The 18,279-nt window shown below is 31.7% G+C and overlaps 1 protein-coding gene and 1 long non-coding RNA gene across 2 annotated transcripts in view; one reads left to right on the top strand and one right to left on the bottom strand.

Annotated features, from left to right (window-relative positions):
- Positions 1–18,279, top strand: part of LOC109598794 (protein-L-histidine N-pros-methyltransferase) — a 142,218-nt gene that overhangs the window by 122,476 nt on the left and 1,463 nt on the right. The gene's annotated exons all lie outside the window — the stretch shown is intronic.
- LOC126264717 (uncharacterized) lies at positions 221–1,114 on the bottom strand. The gene is made up of 2 exons (XR_007547377.1): positions 816–1,114; positions 221–755 (listed from the first exon to the last, which is right to left on the bottom strand). It is a non-coding gene; the product is annotated as an uncharacterized LOC126264717 (long non-coding RNA).

Below are 18,279 nucleotides of genomic sequence, written 5' to 3'. Positions count from 1 at the left end.
AATCATTGAAATTATATAAATAAACAAAACCTGCAATAATTAATTATAAATGGAATGAATAATTTTCAAACGTATTAATTTTTTATGGAGAACAATTGATATTATTATTAAATAATATGTTAGACAATATTAGATAAAATATTTTCAACCATCAATTTTCATAACGGAAACCTTATGATTCTTTATCTTTTAAACATACTACTTAAATAATACAAACATAACATTTTCCTCATTTGTAATTATTCAAATAACAACCATGCAAATTATGTAGGTACAAATTTACATGCATAATTAACAATCTGCTAATGACTATTCGCACATTAACCAAATGTTGGATTTTTAAATGCTACATTAATTGCGATTTCTAAGAAATGCCTTGTTTTACTTTAATTATCTTCAATCACCGATAATTTAGGAATAACGTTTGCTTGTATTTAGTGGATTACCTAACCGTTTTTTAAGACCATCGCTAATTATCGCCACACGTTAATTACGAACATTTCAGGCTGTCAACCGCACAATATACCGGGTGACTCGCCAACAATTAATATTTTGACTTAATACGTCGTTGTGCCGGTTAATGAAGGCCCGTCTTAATTTTTCACTGCTATTTATGTATTTTGTGTCGTTTTGTTGTGGCGCGTTGTTTTCCAAACAATGCCGTTGCCGTGCTCGTTAGACACATGTTCCCTGTCTCCACTGTCCGTCCGGCGAGCTGACTTCTCCATAGACCATGAATATATTATAACCTGTGACTAAGCGAAATTTTAATTCGATTTGATTGCTCATATATAATTTGATAATAATCGACCTACCATACATCGGGCAGGTGTGGAATGCCGCGATTGTTTTATTTAAACATCCCATTTGTCCACCGATCATGCACCCATACACGTTCAATAATTCTTTTTTTTACGGCCACCAAAAACAGAAATAAAACAATCCCACGGCTGTTTCTGGCAACCGTTAACGCCAACGATCGCTCGATATCAAACGTGTACCGATGAAAACTGCATCGAACGAGAATTTTCCCCTTGGGATAGGCCGGGGAGAAATCCAGAAAAACGTACCGCCGGAAAAAAGCGGGGTCGGGCAAACAAAACTTGGAAGTGAATCGGACACGTGTTGACGGACGCCGGGGCCGGTTGACCGTGTGCGCTCTCGCGCCTCACCTTTTCCACCTCGCGGGTACGACGTCAGGTGGCAGCTGCTGTCGAGCTGCTAGAAATCTATATTTTTATACTCTCTTTGCCGGTAGTACTCTATAAACAGAATTAGTGATAAGACATATACTTTCGAATATTCATTTTTTTTTTAATTTTGGTTCATTTTGTTTAAATATTTCCCAATTTACATACCAAAAATAACTTACATTAACTTCATTTTTGTGTTATTATAATTTTAATGAATAAGAAATTTTGTTAAACTTAATGTAATTAAAGAAAAAATTTTTAATGATTACCATCTTTAAAATTATTTAGTAAGTAGGTTACTGCACCTGCAAAAATATGAAATTCTTTCATAAACTTTTAATTGTACAATTATGTTAATCTTTTATATACAGTAGTGGACATTATTATAGTAACTTTTTAAAATCTTAAATATTATTATTTTACTTAATGTGAACTGTTAAAATAATATTAATTTACAATGTTGTTTTATACTATTTTGAAAAGTAATATTTTCTTATTCTATACATTATTCTAGTTTTCTAAATTAAGCTGGACACAAATATAATAACTTTAATTTAAAAATGACTAAATAAGTAACGTTTAACTCAATATTAATACTTTGTATAATGTTCTTCTTGCTTTATAAAATCAGCAGATCTCCGAGGTATAGACTCGACCAATTTCCGAATATATTACATGTCTATATTCCTCCAAGCTTCTTGAATTGCTGTTAAGACTTCGTTCAAATTTGAATAATTCTTATGTCGAATTTGGTTATCAACATGATCTCACATATTTTATGTAGAGTTGGCATCTTAAGATTGCTTCGGCCAAGACAAAATATTGATGATTTGATCTTTAACAATCACAATATTGGGTTTTTGTATGGAATTGATATTTTTTGAAACACATTACTTAACAGCATCGTTTCTTCAGTATCTAGAAGGAAATTATCGTGGAAAATATTTCTGTAAATAAATTGGTCCTTGTGTCCCACTATACGATGTAGTCTTGTCCCTGTAAAAATCTACCCATCGCCACCGTTCTGTGGTCCAGTAGACGTCATCCTCAGCAAATAGATATTGGGTGTTCACATTCTCAGTAAAAAAAACAGGATTTTTTACAGGGCTGTGGCCTAACAAACCCCATCCACTAATCTTCTTCTCACAGATCTTAAACTAAATTTCAACAATTCCCGTTTCCTCCAGGTTGATTACGAACCCACATTAAATAATTATAATAAGCATAAGACTTCTGAATCGACGCGAATCGTTGAAATACCATAAATTACTCTATTTAATTCTGAATTAAGTAGCACAGCTCAATTTTTTTTTATAAATTTTAATATGTGTCTATAATTATGGCCACTACTGTAAGTACAAAATTTGATGAAAAACTTTTTGAAATAGCAAAGATAGTATTCGTAATCCCAATTATTTTTAAATTTTAAAATATAATATAAATTATATTGATCAAAAGTGTCCATTACTAAATATCCTAAACTTTAATATTAATGATTTATATCAATTCAACGAGGACGGTATTCGGAAATATATAATAATGTTAGAGTTTCATCAAAAGTGGACTTTGGAAATTGATCCGGGACTTTGTATGTAATCCGTGAAAATGTCCCGGGTCCCTTTTGAGCACCGGGATCCCATTGCATCGTAATGAGTTTTTAATGTCCCCCGTTCAGAGTGAGGGGGCGGCGGCGGCCACGGCGTCGGCGGTGTCCCAGTTCTCGCTAGGAAATTAGCATGTGATGTGGAGGATATATTCGGTGCAGGTGCAATATGAAAATCCAGTGCGGGACGGCTGTCAAGATAATAAGAGCGGAGCGGCGGACGAGGGGGCGGTGGGCCGACGGCGGTGGTCCACGATGCGGGACGCAGAATCTTATTAAATTGCCCGGGCGTCATATCAGGCCGAAGCTGCGTTGCCAGGGTAACGGCCGGGACACTTTAAAAGTCTAATGCATACATCTCACACTTGGGGGTTCGGGGGACGTCTACGACGCCGTATACGTGAGCGTGTGTATGTGTGTGCCGTAGAGAGGGACTCACTCAAGGTGGATACGGAGGTGGCGGCGGCGGAGGTGCCCGCACCTCTCTCTGCTGCCTTCCTGTCGTCATTTTGTTTTCAACCGCTCTTCTCCTATTATATGAGTCGCCGGGCACACACACACACGTATGGAGGAACGCGGTCACGTGGGGGACGACTTTTTGTGGGACCCTTTGATCTTTTTTTTATTTCTAGTGGTAATTAAACTTTGTTAAACCACAATATCTAATATTGATGATTACTAATTAATAAATTATTAATAAAACAAATAATATTAATTAGAAATTATATTTTTATTTAACTACATATATTTAGCAACATATTAATCATTGAATTTACAGAGTTCCAAGAAACAATGAATATAAACCAACTTTACCAAACCTGCGCATCCACCAAAACTTAAATTTTAAATGAATATTGAGAAATAAAATTCTTTTCTTAGCATAATTTTCAATACATCCTCAAACTTGTCATTATTTTCAATACAATTTATTTTTTATTTAGTTTTATTTGTTTAATGATATCTAACAACTTTTTAAAATTTTTGGTATAATTTTCAGTAAATTCTCAAAATTTGAAATTACCTTTTTTATAATTATATTTTTAGACATAATTTTCTCAATTTGTTTAGGCTATTTTTAAATAAAAAATAAAAATGAAAAATTAAAACTTAAGTTTTTAATTTGCCTATGTCTAGAAATCATCGGGATAAATTCTACACGTTTCAGGACATAACATACAAAAACATTTTTTCGTTTAAAAAGATAATTTGATATTTACATTTATTTATTTCACAAATTTCAATAAACCTTTTTAATTTATTTTTATTTTTTTGTACAGAAATTTAAAAAAACTCTATTATAAGGATAATAAATATAAATTAATTAATTAATAAATAAATTAGAAGTTCAGTGACACATTCTATACTTTTCAGGACAAAATTTTTATTTTTTTTTTTTTCTTTAAAAAAAGTTAATTTGAAATTTACACAGAATTCTTTTTTTATCTTGTAGAAACATAATTTTCATAAATTTCATTAAATCTGCAATTTTTAATTCATTTTTTTAGACATAAATTTTAAAAAACACTTTAGATAATTATATTATATTAATTTTAATAACTTTCATTTTTATAACTGTTTCAATATATAATTTTTTAATCGTAATCATAAAATTTTCTCAACTTGTTTAGGATATTTTTAAATAAAATAATGATAGGTTTCTTATCTTAAATTGAATTAATTAATTAATGAAGTTTTTAATTTGAAATTATAATTTAGGAATAAATTCTACACTTACTTTTTATATTTGAAAATGATAAGTTAATTTGAAATATACACAGAATTAATTTTTTATTTTGATGAAACATAATTTTCATCAATTCAATAAATCTGTAAATATAAATATATATTAATTTTTTTTATTAATTACTTATTCATAATTAATTTGAAACAGAAATTTCTTTACTTGTATAATTATTTCAAAATATATACTTTTTTATATTATTATAGATTATATTTTTATTTACAATTTTCTTATAAATTTCAATAAATCTTCAATTTTAATTTTATTTTTATTTTATATACATAAATTTTAAAAAATTCGATATTAAACTTACTTTTTTTCATAATTATGTTAAATTAGTTTTATTTTTATAAAGACATATATATATACTATTTTTTATTATATTAGTATATTATATATTAGTAATACATATTTTTTAATTACAATTTTCTCAAGTTACTTAGACAATTTTTAAGAAAAATTCTTATGCATGGTTTCTTCTCATAAAAATTAAATTTTTAGTTTGCCTGCATCTAGAAATTATTATATAGTAATAATATTATTAATTACATCAATAAATTTCAATAAATTACAGTCGAACTTCCATATCTTAAACCATGACAAATCATGAAGATCGTCGATGCGAATTTAGAAACTACTAATTGAATAGGTATAGAAAAAAATATTAATAACAGTAGCTTTGAAATAAATCTGGGATAAATTTCAGTGAAGTTCAATATGTAACCTAACACCTCTGACTAAAAATATTTTTTTTAATTTTCCAATTAAACATTTAACATTTTTAATATAATCTTCTTATAGTAACACTTAAAATTAATTTAGTATCAAATGAAAGAGTTTTTAATCTACATTCTATATTTTATACATTTACACTCTATAAAATTTATGAATTATATGATGATGATTTTTAATACCTTTTAAAGTTTTTTCATAATATTGTTTTAATAAAATGGGAACTATTTTAATTTGTTAATTAACATAGATTATGATAAAAACTAGAAACTCTCTAAAATATTTTCTCTAAAAATTTGAGTTATCAAATGTAGTATTACTATTTGAATTATCTATATAATCGAGTTAAAATTATCAAGTAAATATTAGAGAGAATTACTCCTCACATTGCCAACTAATTTTATTGGTAGTATTTTAATTAAAATTATTTAAAAATATCCAATTTTAATATAAATATTAATTATCAAATAATCTAATAATCGTTTTGTGTTGAATATATACGTCCTCAGTAAATTAATTCCTGCGGCCGTTTCCTGCGACATTGCGAACGTCTCCTCGAGCAAGGTATCGGCCCGATTGACTCGGGTATGTGTCGATGCGGCGGTCTGTCGGTGCCCGGAATCGTTGCGTAATTGCCCAATTAACAGATACACTTATCTATGCCACAATTGGTCGGCCACATTTGTATGCGCGCTTTGTTTTTAATCATATTACGGGGGAATGCGTATTATTGCGCGGCGACCGCTCCGGACGCAACCCGTTTTCAATCACTCACTCCTATCGTGTCTCGACATTTTTATTCAATTATTTAAATTATTGGAATTGTTAAACGTTCGTATGAATTCGATTAGAGGTGTACCACGACGGTGTAATTTCGCGCAAAAATACCTCATTACCGGGGACGTAATGGATAACCGATTCTAATCCGGCCTGCGCTAATCAGATGCTGTGCCGGACCGTAAATTGCATCTGGATAGAGTTGTACTCCATTCGTACTCCGTTCGCGATTACCAATTTCAATCAGGAACGACGTTTCCATCACACGTTGCACACACGAAACCGACCACTTTTTAATTTTAATAAATTCCACGCAAAACTCATCTGGGCTTATCGAAACAAGGTACACTTTTTACTTAATTTTGTGTCCTGAATTGAAAGATACTGAATGTATTTGCAGACATTTGTATTTAATTTAATAAATAACCTACAAAAATCAGGAGCACTTAAAAAATAGTGAAGAGAAAATCCCGATAATTTTGTAAAAAAGTATCTTTAAATATTCATTTATATGTTTTTCGACTAATAATAAATTCAAAGAAAAACGAAGTCGCAGATACAGCTGGTTAATCATAGAATTAATTTAAATTAAAAAGAATTGTTCTTTTAATAAAATGTAATTATGTCTTTTAGTTATTTCTTACGTTTTTAGTAATTTTTTGGGAATCCAGGAAGAATTACTTTTTTAATGATTTTTCAGGAAATTGGTATTATTAAAAAAATAAAAATCCATAAAGTTATTAAAGTGAAACTATGTAATTTAATCAGTATGAATTTAATCGTATGGATTTTATCCTATATATTTTAATTGTATGGAAATTGATCGTATGGAATTTGATCCTATGGAACATAATCATATGGATTTTGATCGTATGGAAAATGATCGTAAGGATTTTAATCGTATGGATTTTGGTCATATGGAAAATGATCGTATGGATTTTGATCGTATGAATTTTAATCGTATGAAAAATGATCGTATGGATTTTAATCGAATGGAAAATGATCATATGGATTTTGATCGTGTGGCAAATGATCGTATGGAATTTGATCGTATAGAATTAGATCACTTTGCGTTTTTAGTAATTTCTCATGTTTTTAATGAATTTTTTAGATTTTAGTAATTCAAAATTTTTTGTTTATAGAAGTGTAATAACAGCTTTTTAAAAATAAATCCACGTTTTAATTTTTTAGACATCTTTATTAATTATTCCTATCATTGTTTTCTTAATTATTCAATAAAACAGTGGCCACTCTCTGCGCAATTAAAATAATTTTCCTTCAACTCATTCAAATATTTCAAATATAAATATAATAGTACATAATAGTAAAAAATACAGAAACAATTTAGTAAAAGCAATTTATAATTTTCAGTCACACTTAAACAAATTAAAGTGGATCGTTCCTCTAATCGTAAATCCTAGAAAAAAACGTCGCCTGACAAAAATCTGTCCCGTTTCGTTATAAGAATCGACTGCGTCCGGGACGATTTTCGCGTATTCAAACGACCCGTTGTCATCAGCAGCCCCCATAAATTTGTCATTAAGCAACATTAAGGGCTATCTGCTTTGTTTAAAAGTCAATGGCGTGTGAAAAGAACCGCCCGGGATTCGTGGAGGATCCGCGGTGCAACTGGGATAAGTCCACGACGCTACATTATAGAGGGTACTTAAGATCGGCACTGATAAATCTTTGTCCCTATAAATAGCCTTTTTATATAATAAAAGGTGTTGTTTAGTGAATTTAATGAGCCGGCCACATCTAAATGGGCTCTTCCTGAAAAAAGCTCCCAGGAAAAATAATTAATTCAGAGTTGATTGAACGAATTAGAAGTCGCAATTTTTTCCTGCAATAGTACATAAAACATGTTCCCAATATTTACTCGACCCACCTCTGATTAAAATGGATGAACCGGTTGGCGGACGTGTCATATATCACTGGATAATTAATAACTGAAACGGCCAGGGCAATTACATGAAACCGTAATGAGTTCATAAATATCTATATAATAGAAAAAATGTAATTTCGTCGGTTTTCGGGCGATTGTGCACGTCGGCCGGGCCAAGATTAATGCCCGTGCAACGTTTAGTGGGCTTTGGCGTCGTCCCCATGAATAAAACAGAAGCATCTCGGGGGGGTGGACGGCGGGCCGGTCTATGCCGGTGCCACTGTAACACAACCGCCCGCAAAACACACATTGTATTATTTAACGGGGACTTGGACGTGGAGAATTTTTTAGGGCACCTTAATTTCGTTATTTACGACGGTCCAGCCGGCCGCCATTTTAATGAATAATTAAGGGGACGATCATTAAAATAATTAATAAGGGTGGCTAAAAAGCTAACACATGGATTTATTTTTAATAAACTTTTTGCCCGATTTACATACAATATGCAGCCTTTGTTTGATGGGGTCATAAATGAACTTTTTATTGGTCGAAAAACATTCAAATAAATAGTTTAAGAGAAAGTGCCAACTCTTCAATAGTTTTATTTTTGTTTTGTTTAATGTTGCTATATAAGTACAGAGTAATTAATTGTTAAAATCTTTTAAAAATTTATTCGAAACATTTTCAATTGTAGTTTAGTACTGATATAGATAAAAGTTATACATATTTTAAATTATCCAAAATTTTTAATATTATGCATAATTATCCATTTTTTTAAGTTGATTTACCTCAAATTGATTTAAAGAAAATTATTTTTTTAAAGTAAATTCCATTTTAATAAAAATTAAAAACCAACCGGCATTAAAATAATCAAAAATATTGATTAGGAAATATTTTATAAAAAAAGATTATATAATTTTTTCTAAATTAATTTATATATATTATAATATATAGTAATTACTTATTCTAATTTTTTATTTATTACTTAATTTGTTATATTTATTTAAAAGAAACAACTTAATATTTTTCTTAATTATCAACTTTTTAAAATTAATTTACCTAAAATTGGTTTAGTTTTTTTGTTAATGTAAAAATTAAAATTACATTTTAAAATTTGCACAATTTGATAGTGACGTTTTCATAATAATAAAAAAAAATCAGAAAAAATTGATTAGAAATACTTAATTTTGAAAATTTCCAATATTATTAGCATATATTTTGTAAAATTGTAAGGATTACGAAATTATTTAATAAGATCTTTTATAAACCTACCTAATATATTATTTTCTATTTTCATTATAAAACCCTAAAAATGATAATCAACAAAATAAAAAAAAATTAATTAAGAATTCTTTTACAAAAAAAGAGTTATCCAATTTTTTCTGAATTAATGTATGTGTATTTTAAAATAAGTAATTATTTATTAAAATTAAACTCTGAAATTTAATTTATTTTTAAATTTATTACTTAATTTTTTATATTTATTTATAAGATCTTTTATCAATCTACCTAATATATTGTTTTCTATTTTCATTATAAAACCCTAAAAATGATAATCAACAAATTAAAAACAAATAACTAGGAAATCTTTTACAAAAAAAGAGTTATCCAATTTTTTCTGAATTAATGTATGTATATTTTAAAATATGTAATTATTTATTAAATTTAGACTCTAAAACTTAGTTTATTTTTAAATTTATTACTTAATTTTTTATATTTATTTATAAAAAAATATCTTTAAAACATATTTTTATTAAAAAAGAAACTTCAAAGTGATTAATTTCAACTAAATAACCATTTATTTAAAGCACCCTTCAAAATGAGTATCTGTCATATTTTTTAAAGATACTGTTTTAAATAACATGTGACAAATCACTTCTCTTAATTTATTTGTAAAGACCACATACTCGAAATACTTTCAACTGTATCTTCGTACTGATATAAATAAAGGTTATTTTAAATTGTCCCAAAATATTTAATATTATCCATAAATTATCCATTTTTTAAAATGAATTTATCTAAAATTGATTTAGTTGAAAACTTGTAAACATATTTTCAGAAACAAAATGATTAAAAATTCTTGATTTTGAGATGTTCCAATATTATTAACTTGTATTTTGTAAAATTGTATATAAGGATATCGAAATTATTAAGATTTCTTAAAAGTCTGCCTGAACTATTCTCTTCTATTTTAGTTATATCTCTTAAAACATTAAACAAAAAAGGATATAAATATTTTTAATAAATATTTGAATAAAAAATAAAAATTAAAAATCAATCGTCAATAAAAAAATAATTAAAAATATCGAGTAGGAATTTTTTTATAAAAAAGGTTATCCAATTTTCTCTGAATTAATTTATATATATATATATATATATATATATATATATATATATATTAAAAATCTTATAATTATTTATTAAAATCATATTCTAAAATTTAGGGTTTTATGTAATTATTAATTATTGTAATTTATTGTAAGAGACTGTTTTAGATAGTCTGTGAAAAATCACTTTTTTAATTTTGTAGTACAAACAATATTATTACTTATAATTTTATACATATATAAAAAGTTGAAAAAACATTATCCAATTTTTCACAAAATAGTTTATGTACACTAAAATTATATTCTAAAATTTAGATTTTTATGTAATTATTAATTATTGTAATTTGTTATATTTATATAACTTAAAAAGATGTTTTTATTAAAAAGAAACATTTCAAAGTGGTTAATTCCAAAACATAACTAAATAAACATTTATCAAAACAAAAAAAAATACTGTTTATAAAAATCATAGGCAAGTTTAGTTTTTTATATTAAATATTTATTTATATGAAATAGCTTGAAAACATATTTTTATAAAAAACGTTCCAAAGTTGTCAAAACAGAAATAAAATAATATACATAAAAATATAAAGTACAATTTAAAATTTTTGAAAATTAATATACTATAAAACAATTGAAATCCGGATTTATTACTCATAATCAGTTGAAATTAAAGCAAATAAAAGTTAGATAAACGCAAGTAATAAATATGTCTGGAGAATGTTTAATCTGGCTTAATGGTATCCCGATTCATTGTCGATTTTTAATAAACTAATATGTGGGTAATAATACCGCATAGATTATCGTTGGAATCACGAACATGCCAGATATTTCACACCGGGTATATGCAATAATCATCGTTAGATAGCCGTTGATTATCCTAATAGCTCTAATCAGCCATCATTTATAAAGGAAAGATAAACGCATGCGTAGCGCCCATACCGATTACGATTGAAATTTAATTTTTCACTTGGGGCCATCGATTTTCTGCTTTGCATACTTCAAACATAATATATTGCTTTACTATATATTTTGACAAGATATATTTTCTCGGGAACTCTATCGTCTATAATTAAAAACTTTTCGAAACGTTCCCCGATCGTAATAAATACCTGCGAACTTTTATAAACTTGCGTTCCGTCAGTTTTTTTTTTATTTATTTTCATTTTTATACCCCGGCATAAATTACCAACCGAATTGTAGTAATTTCGGGATGGCGGGGTTTTTCGACGTTTCATTAAAACTGACCCACTGATTTCGCCACACGCATTTTGTCCGGGTTCCATTAATGTTTTAATTCTGGTGCCCCATCGATATGGTTCCCTTTTCGTTGCGCCGTCACAATAATAATAAAATTAACATGCTGCATAATAATATGGGGCCCGCTAAATGTGATCGGTGATTATGATTTATTAATATGATTACATTTTTCAACTTAATTTCACGTTGCCATCACGCCATTATGTTCAATGAAATTTCGAAATTTATGTTTTGTAGATTCTCAGACATTTCTGCAATAAACCGTCCCAATCGACTTGTCTTTAATGTTGTTATCCACTTAAAATGGATGAAATTAATCTGTATTAATATCTCATTAATTTAAATTGAAATTCTTGTTACGAATTTTTAAACGCACTTCTCATGTTGTAATCATAAGTGTTTCGTATATTTCGGACCTTAAAAATTACTTTAATTTACTGTCAATAACGACAAACGATGCGTAATCACATTGATTAAAATAATTTGTATATATTATAAATAATTTTACAGTTCATCATTATGCAATGGCTGATTTCAGCATTATTTACGATTATCAATAGTAAATTAATAAAAAAAATTTACTTGAGCGTAACCAGCTTTCGTAAAAAAGAAACGGATACATTATCCCAATTACACAACCCAATTATCATCACCACAGATTATTTACCGTTTTAATTTCACATTTCGTACGGCGTCATTATAAAATTACACATATTCCCCGTAATTATGTACAACAAATCCAGAAACCCAATTGCCATGCGAACCGATTGTCTCCCCGATTCCGGATTTGGATGGAAAAAAATATGTATGGTCGTCGATTCGTGGTCGATTCGGATTTTCAGCCGGGTCCGAGGCGCAACAGTCTGCGGTACCGAGAGTCACACAGGTGCGCTCGTCTCGTGCAGCGAGAAAAAATAGGAAAAAACCCTCGCACCGTACTTTTGTTGCACCGTATATCGGTGGAAGTCCGCACCAACCGGCCAACGGGGCACCAAATCATTACCACAACCTCCGAGAATTGCCACCAGGCAACAATGCTTACAGAAAATATATATTTGGTGTTTAAATTCTTGATTTGTCCTCGCCTGTTGAAGTAACCACTTTCAACCATAATTTTTTGGCAACTGGTCTAAATCTCCAGTTCATATATTGGTCAAAGTTATATAAACCTATATTTAATTACTTGGTAATATTCTATCTGATAATTCGACTATTATTGAGAGTCGCACAGCTAAAATCCTGCCTCGGCCAGATGTTCGCAGATCTGCAATGAGAGTTGGAAGTGATTTTGTGCCTCGAGTGTCGGACACACACACACAACACTCTCGGACCGTTCGCGATGTGCAGGCGCGTTCATTTGCCTAATGGCTTGCCTATTGTCTCCGGACAGCAGCTAGCGCTTCCAGACACCGCAAGATATATGCCTCTTGTCCGGGATGTCCTCCGGGTACCACCCTCCATCCTTGTCGTCGTTTGACCCCGCGGCAACCCGATTAATTAGGTAGTATTTTTGTTGTTTTCATTTCCACCTCGGCCCACTGTTGCACTCTCTTCAATAAAAGACTCCTAAAGCTATGAAGCAGGAAATTGAAAGTCCCAGATCGTTTCAGCATCTGACTGGGATCAATAAAATTGATTGACCAAAGAAGAAACAAGTATTTCACAAGATATTCATCATAAAACAGCAACAACTTGCCACAGATTATAGCACTATCTTCAATGAAGAACGTATACTTTGACTTCTAGAAACATAGAGCAGGATATTGAAAGGTATAGAACAACCAGATTAGTTAAGTAGTGTTTTTATTGCATTGTTTTCATCGTGACTCAGATTATAGCATCCATGAAAGATATGTAGTCTGACTGATAGAAAAATAGAGCAGGACATTGAAAAATCTGGAAAGTCCAAAACTTTTCAGATCGTTTCAGCATCTGATTGGAATCAAAGAACTGACTGGCCAAGAAAACAACAACCATATAACAGTGTTTCATAAGATCACCATCATAAAAAAACAATGGCTAGGAACCTGATTAATTAGATAGTATTTTTATATATTGTTCCCACGTTGGCCCAAACTGTGGAACTGTCTTCAATAAAAGACGTATACCTAGTTTCCTGGAAGCATAGAGCAGGATATTAAAATATATGGAAATTGTTTCCACTTGACTCAAATTATAGATGTATTTTCAATAAAAAACGTGTACCTCGACTCCTGGAAACATAGAGCAGGATATTGAAAAATATGGAAAGTCCAAATCTTTCCAGATCGTTTCAGCATCTGATTGGAATCAAGGAAACAGACTGGCCAAAAAAGCAACAACCATATAACAGTGTTTCATAGGATCTCCATCATAAAACAACAATGGCTAGGAACCTGATTAATTAGATAGTATTTTTATATATTGTTCCCACGTTGGCCCAAACTGTAGAACTGTCTTCAATAAAAGACGTGTACCTCGTTTCCTGGAAGCATAGAGCAGGATATTGAAATATATGGAAATTGTTTCCACTTGACTCAAATTATAGATGTATTTTCAATAAAAAACGTGTACCTCGACTCCTGGAAACTTAGAGCAGGATATTGAAAGGTATGGAAAGTCCAAAAACTTTCCAGATCGTTTTAGCATCTGATTAGAATCAAAGAAACTGACTGACCAAAGGAGCAACAACTGTAAAACAATGTTTCATAGAATCTCCATCACATAACAACAATAGCTAGGAACCCCATTAATTAAGTAGTATTTTTCTTATATTGTTTCCACCTCGGATCAGATTATAACACTATTTTCAACGAAAGACTTTGACTCCTGAAAACATAGAACAGAAAATTGTGTGCAGAAATCCTAAAAAGTTCCCAGATCTGATTGAAATCAAACAAACTGGCTGACCAAAGAAGCAGCAACCGTAAATAAATGAAACAGTGTTTCATAGGATCTCCATCATAAAACAACAATGGCGAACAACATCCACGTCATATAAAATAAACATTGTGCCGGCGTGTATGTGTTCGGTAGCACCGGTGTGCGTGAGAACGTGTGTCGTTAGCGGTTAGCAGTTAGATATGCCCTTAAAACTGTGTATCACCAGCAATACAATGCCCGTGTTCGTTCGCATCCATTCAACGCAACCGTATTTAATATCGGGACGATTTAAGTGGATGTGAAAAAATGGCGTAATGCAAATTCGTAACAAATACGCATTCATTTCAATAACTCAATTGTTTGATGGTATCGGCGGATTTGCATGCGAGAATATGCTGGTCGCTGAAAAAATTTAATGCATAAATGCAGTTCATCTGGTTGCTGGTGTACAAACGGAATCTTCGACGACATTTTATGGTAATTGTCGCCCATCAAAATATTTTGCGAATGTTTCAAATATACCATAACTGTAGGTATAACGGAGTTACAGCTGTTTAAAGTTTAAATTTCATGGATTTTTCAGTCACTTTCACCATTTGATTATTTTTTCAACAACAAATTATGCAAATATTGTATGTTTTATGGTTTTGAACGTTAGTTTGATACCTCAAAATGTATGACCATACCACCTTTCTAAGAAGAAAAGAAAATAACTGAAGAGGAAATTAATGTTGACATTTTCAGTAATAGTTTTATTTTTAAAATTCATATAGATTTGATTGTTGTAATTATTTTAAAATATTATGAATCTTCAATGTTACTTTGTGGTAATTGTCCCCAGCCAAAAAATCTTGTAACTCTTTCACAACGTACTGAAGCTACAATTTTTCAAATTTGCTTCAACCATAAAAAGCCTACATAGTATTAACCAATTTAAATTCTTAATATACTTTAATGTCCACTTTTGAAAATAAAATCATGGCGTGTACGAACTAATTACCATCATATTTCCAACCAACCCAGTTTCCCACCACCGATGACTGAAACTCAGCAATATTAAAATCGGTAATTTATATAGTGAACATTAAAAGATTCAATTAATTCGCCCGCAAGGCAGGGACATTAAATATGCATAATGTCCGAGCAACGTATTCTTTTAATTTCACAAATTAGCATGCGTACATCCCATGGCTTTGGACTGCTTTAATTTCCCACAGTGTTGCGATGATTTTAATGGTTATTATTGGAAAATTAAAATTCTTCGTGTTATTATCCGACCGCATTTATTAACAGTAGTCCAGTGCTAATTGAGATCCGTTCAGTATTTTCAGACATGTTTATATGGGAGATTACAATACACGGGAATCTTATCTTTCAGCAAACGGGCTTGGTGACTTGGTTTTATTAACTAATTCCTTGAGCAGTTTAATAAACATAGTTAAAATCAACGACATGTTTTAAATACGTAAATTTTTCAAGTGGCAAGATTTAGAGGCAATAAAAACGTCATTAACCAAAGATCGATTTAAATTGTTCGTGAATATTAAAACAAATTTATTGAATTAAATGTAACAATTCGGGTACGGCGATTATTCACCGGCCTCCATAAATAAATAAACTGCGCGGATCGCAAGTGGGACCAAGTTATTAGCAATATATTATAATCTTATTAGCGATGTAGATTGGGAATTAAAGGTGCGTGTTCGGCGGTCGTATTGTGAGAAATATTGAGAGGTAACGTCGGTGCCCCATCCGCGAGACGCACCGGACCCCAACTCGTATTAAATACGGGGTACTACAAGTCTAATTATCAGCCACCCGCGGCGGGACATCCTGAATGTTTATGGACACCACTGCACGAAATCGCCCGTAATGTAGACTTTTTATTGGCCAATTCGATTTTAGATAACGTTCACTCACGGACTGATTTTATGCGTCAACCAATAATAAGTTTATTTATTGTATCGTTCATCCAAATTGGCATATCTTCGCGGTGTCCCGTCGCCAATTTAATTGCCGTGTATTTATTTGTACGTGGCGTAACGGGGAGTGTGGGCAGTTTCGCTAAAAATGATCAGTTTTGACCAATTTTTATAATGGATCATGACACCATAATTCTTACGCCAAGTTAAAAATATGTTGTTTCATTACCTTCACTTAAGTATGCTGTACACCCCGTCCGGAATGTTTTTAAAAGAAAACTCACGCTAGAAATATTTAATAATTTATTTTGGGAAGGGATTTTAATAAAATCGCATTGTGAGCCCGTAAATTCCTCGATACATTCAAATTTCCAGCGGACAAACACGCAGCCCCAAGGACGGACGGGGGCAAAGAAAGGCACAAGATGAATTATTACCCCGGGATGAACGGCATGACTTAAGGGGGTACACACATGGTACACATTTTTTATGAAACAACCCCATATTTTCCACAATTAGATACTTTTTCCTGCAGATTGAGATTTAGTTTCCCAAATTCGGGGGAAGTTTGATTCGCCACCATTTTAATAAATCCGAAGACGTAGAAGTTTATCCATCAAATTTCCCGAATCCTTTGTCAATAACCCATCGAACTCGTATATTAAAGCAAAAACACAATACATCGGGAAAACTTTTCAATGCATCAAACGCAACGCAAGTTTCGACGCCCGGGGAAGGGTGTGTGCATCCCCTTAAGCATCCGGGTGAGGAGTTTGTGTAGGTAATGATATTAAAAATCCATCGGGCAGCGACAATGTCCGGCCTCGGAGAACGGTTGAGGTGACAGCAGCGACTGCAGGCGCCCCCCTACTCCGCTGCCCCTCGTCCCAATCAGCCGTGTGCCGCTCGTCCCCGTCGCCCCGATGCTAAAAAACTCGATCAATACATAAAAATTTCATATTGAAAATGATTGAGGAGGGCGGCAAGACGCCGGCATCGGCCAGAACAAGGACGCAGGGCGGTGCCTCTTTCACTCTCATTTCTTTATTCAACTATTTTCCTCTTCGACCTACCGCCCGTCCCTCGCGCCACCCCTTTCTCATCTCTCTGCCCACGTATCGCGTTTCCTTATCTCGGGGACGGATAAGACAATTATAATAGATTGATGAAATATTAATGAACTGCACCACGAGGCATTGTTACGTTATTTTTCATGAATATTTTTCGTATTAAGGCCATCTATTTCGGGGGCGGTTGCGCCACCGTTATCTCCTATGTGCGATCTTTATTTGCTTTATTAATATCCGGATGCCAATCTCCGAAACTCCCGCATGTAATGAGGATCCGATAAGGTTCTACGTTTTTACAATGTTGTCACAAATGTGTATTGTTTAAAATGTGGTGAATGCACCAAAGAATATTTTAGATAAGATTTATCTTAATTATAAAAATCGTCGAGGAAGGAGCCTTGAAGAAATCAACTATTATTGTGGCAATAAACTATTGTGGTTTGAGATAAATTCAGCAATTCAAAAAGGAGATGGTGTTGGCGAGATAGGTTCAAACAGGTGTTGTATTCCATTTACAGAGTTGGAATCCCTCGCCTCGCCATATTCCGCATTATCGGCCGGATAGTCCGCCTGCGTTGCTTGGTTTAAGGCATTTTGAGAGAGCAATTTCGTTAATTATCGGCGAGTCTGTAATCGATCTGAACCGTGTTAAAATAAAAAGGGCCGTGGAGCATTTAATCATTGTTCGTTATATCACTAGCATGTACTTACATAACATCGTCCCGGGGTCATCCCTTCGGCCAACATGACTAACAACGGCCGATTAGACCGCGGAAATTTACCGCCATTGGTGATTTTAATCGCCGCTGAAATGGATGAGGATGGAAAATTACATGTGTGCGCATCGCCCGTCCGTCGATTGCGTTTAATAAGTGATTTATATACGAATGCATGGACTTTGAAAACT

This window comes from Aethina tumida, chromosome 2 (genome assembly GCF_024364675.1).
Source record: "Aethina tumida isolate Nest 87 chromosome 2, icAetTumi1.1, whole genome shotgun sequence".
In the NCBI taxonomy this organism is placed as follows: Eukaryota; Metazoa; Arthropoda; class Insecta; order Coleoptera; family Nitidulidae; genus Aethina; species Aethina tumida.
This window is presented reverse-complemented; position numbering and strand designations above follow the sequence as displayed.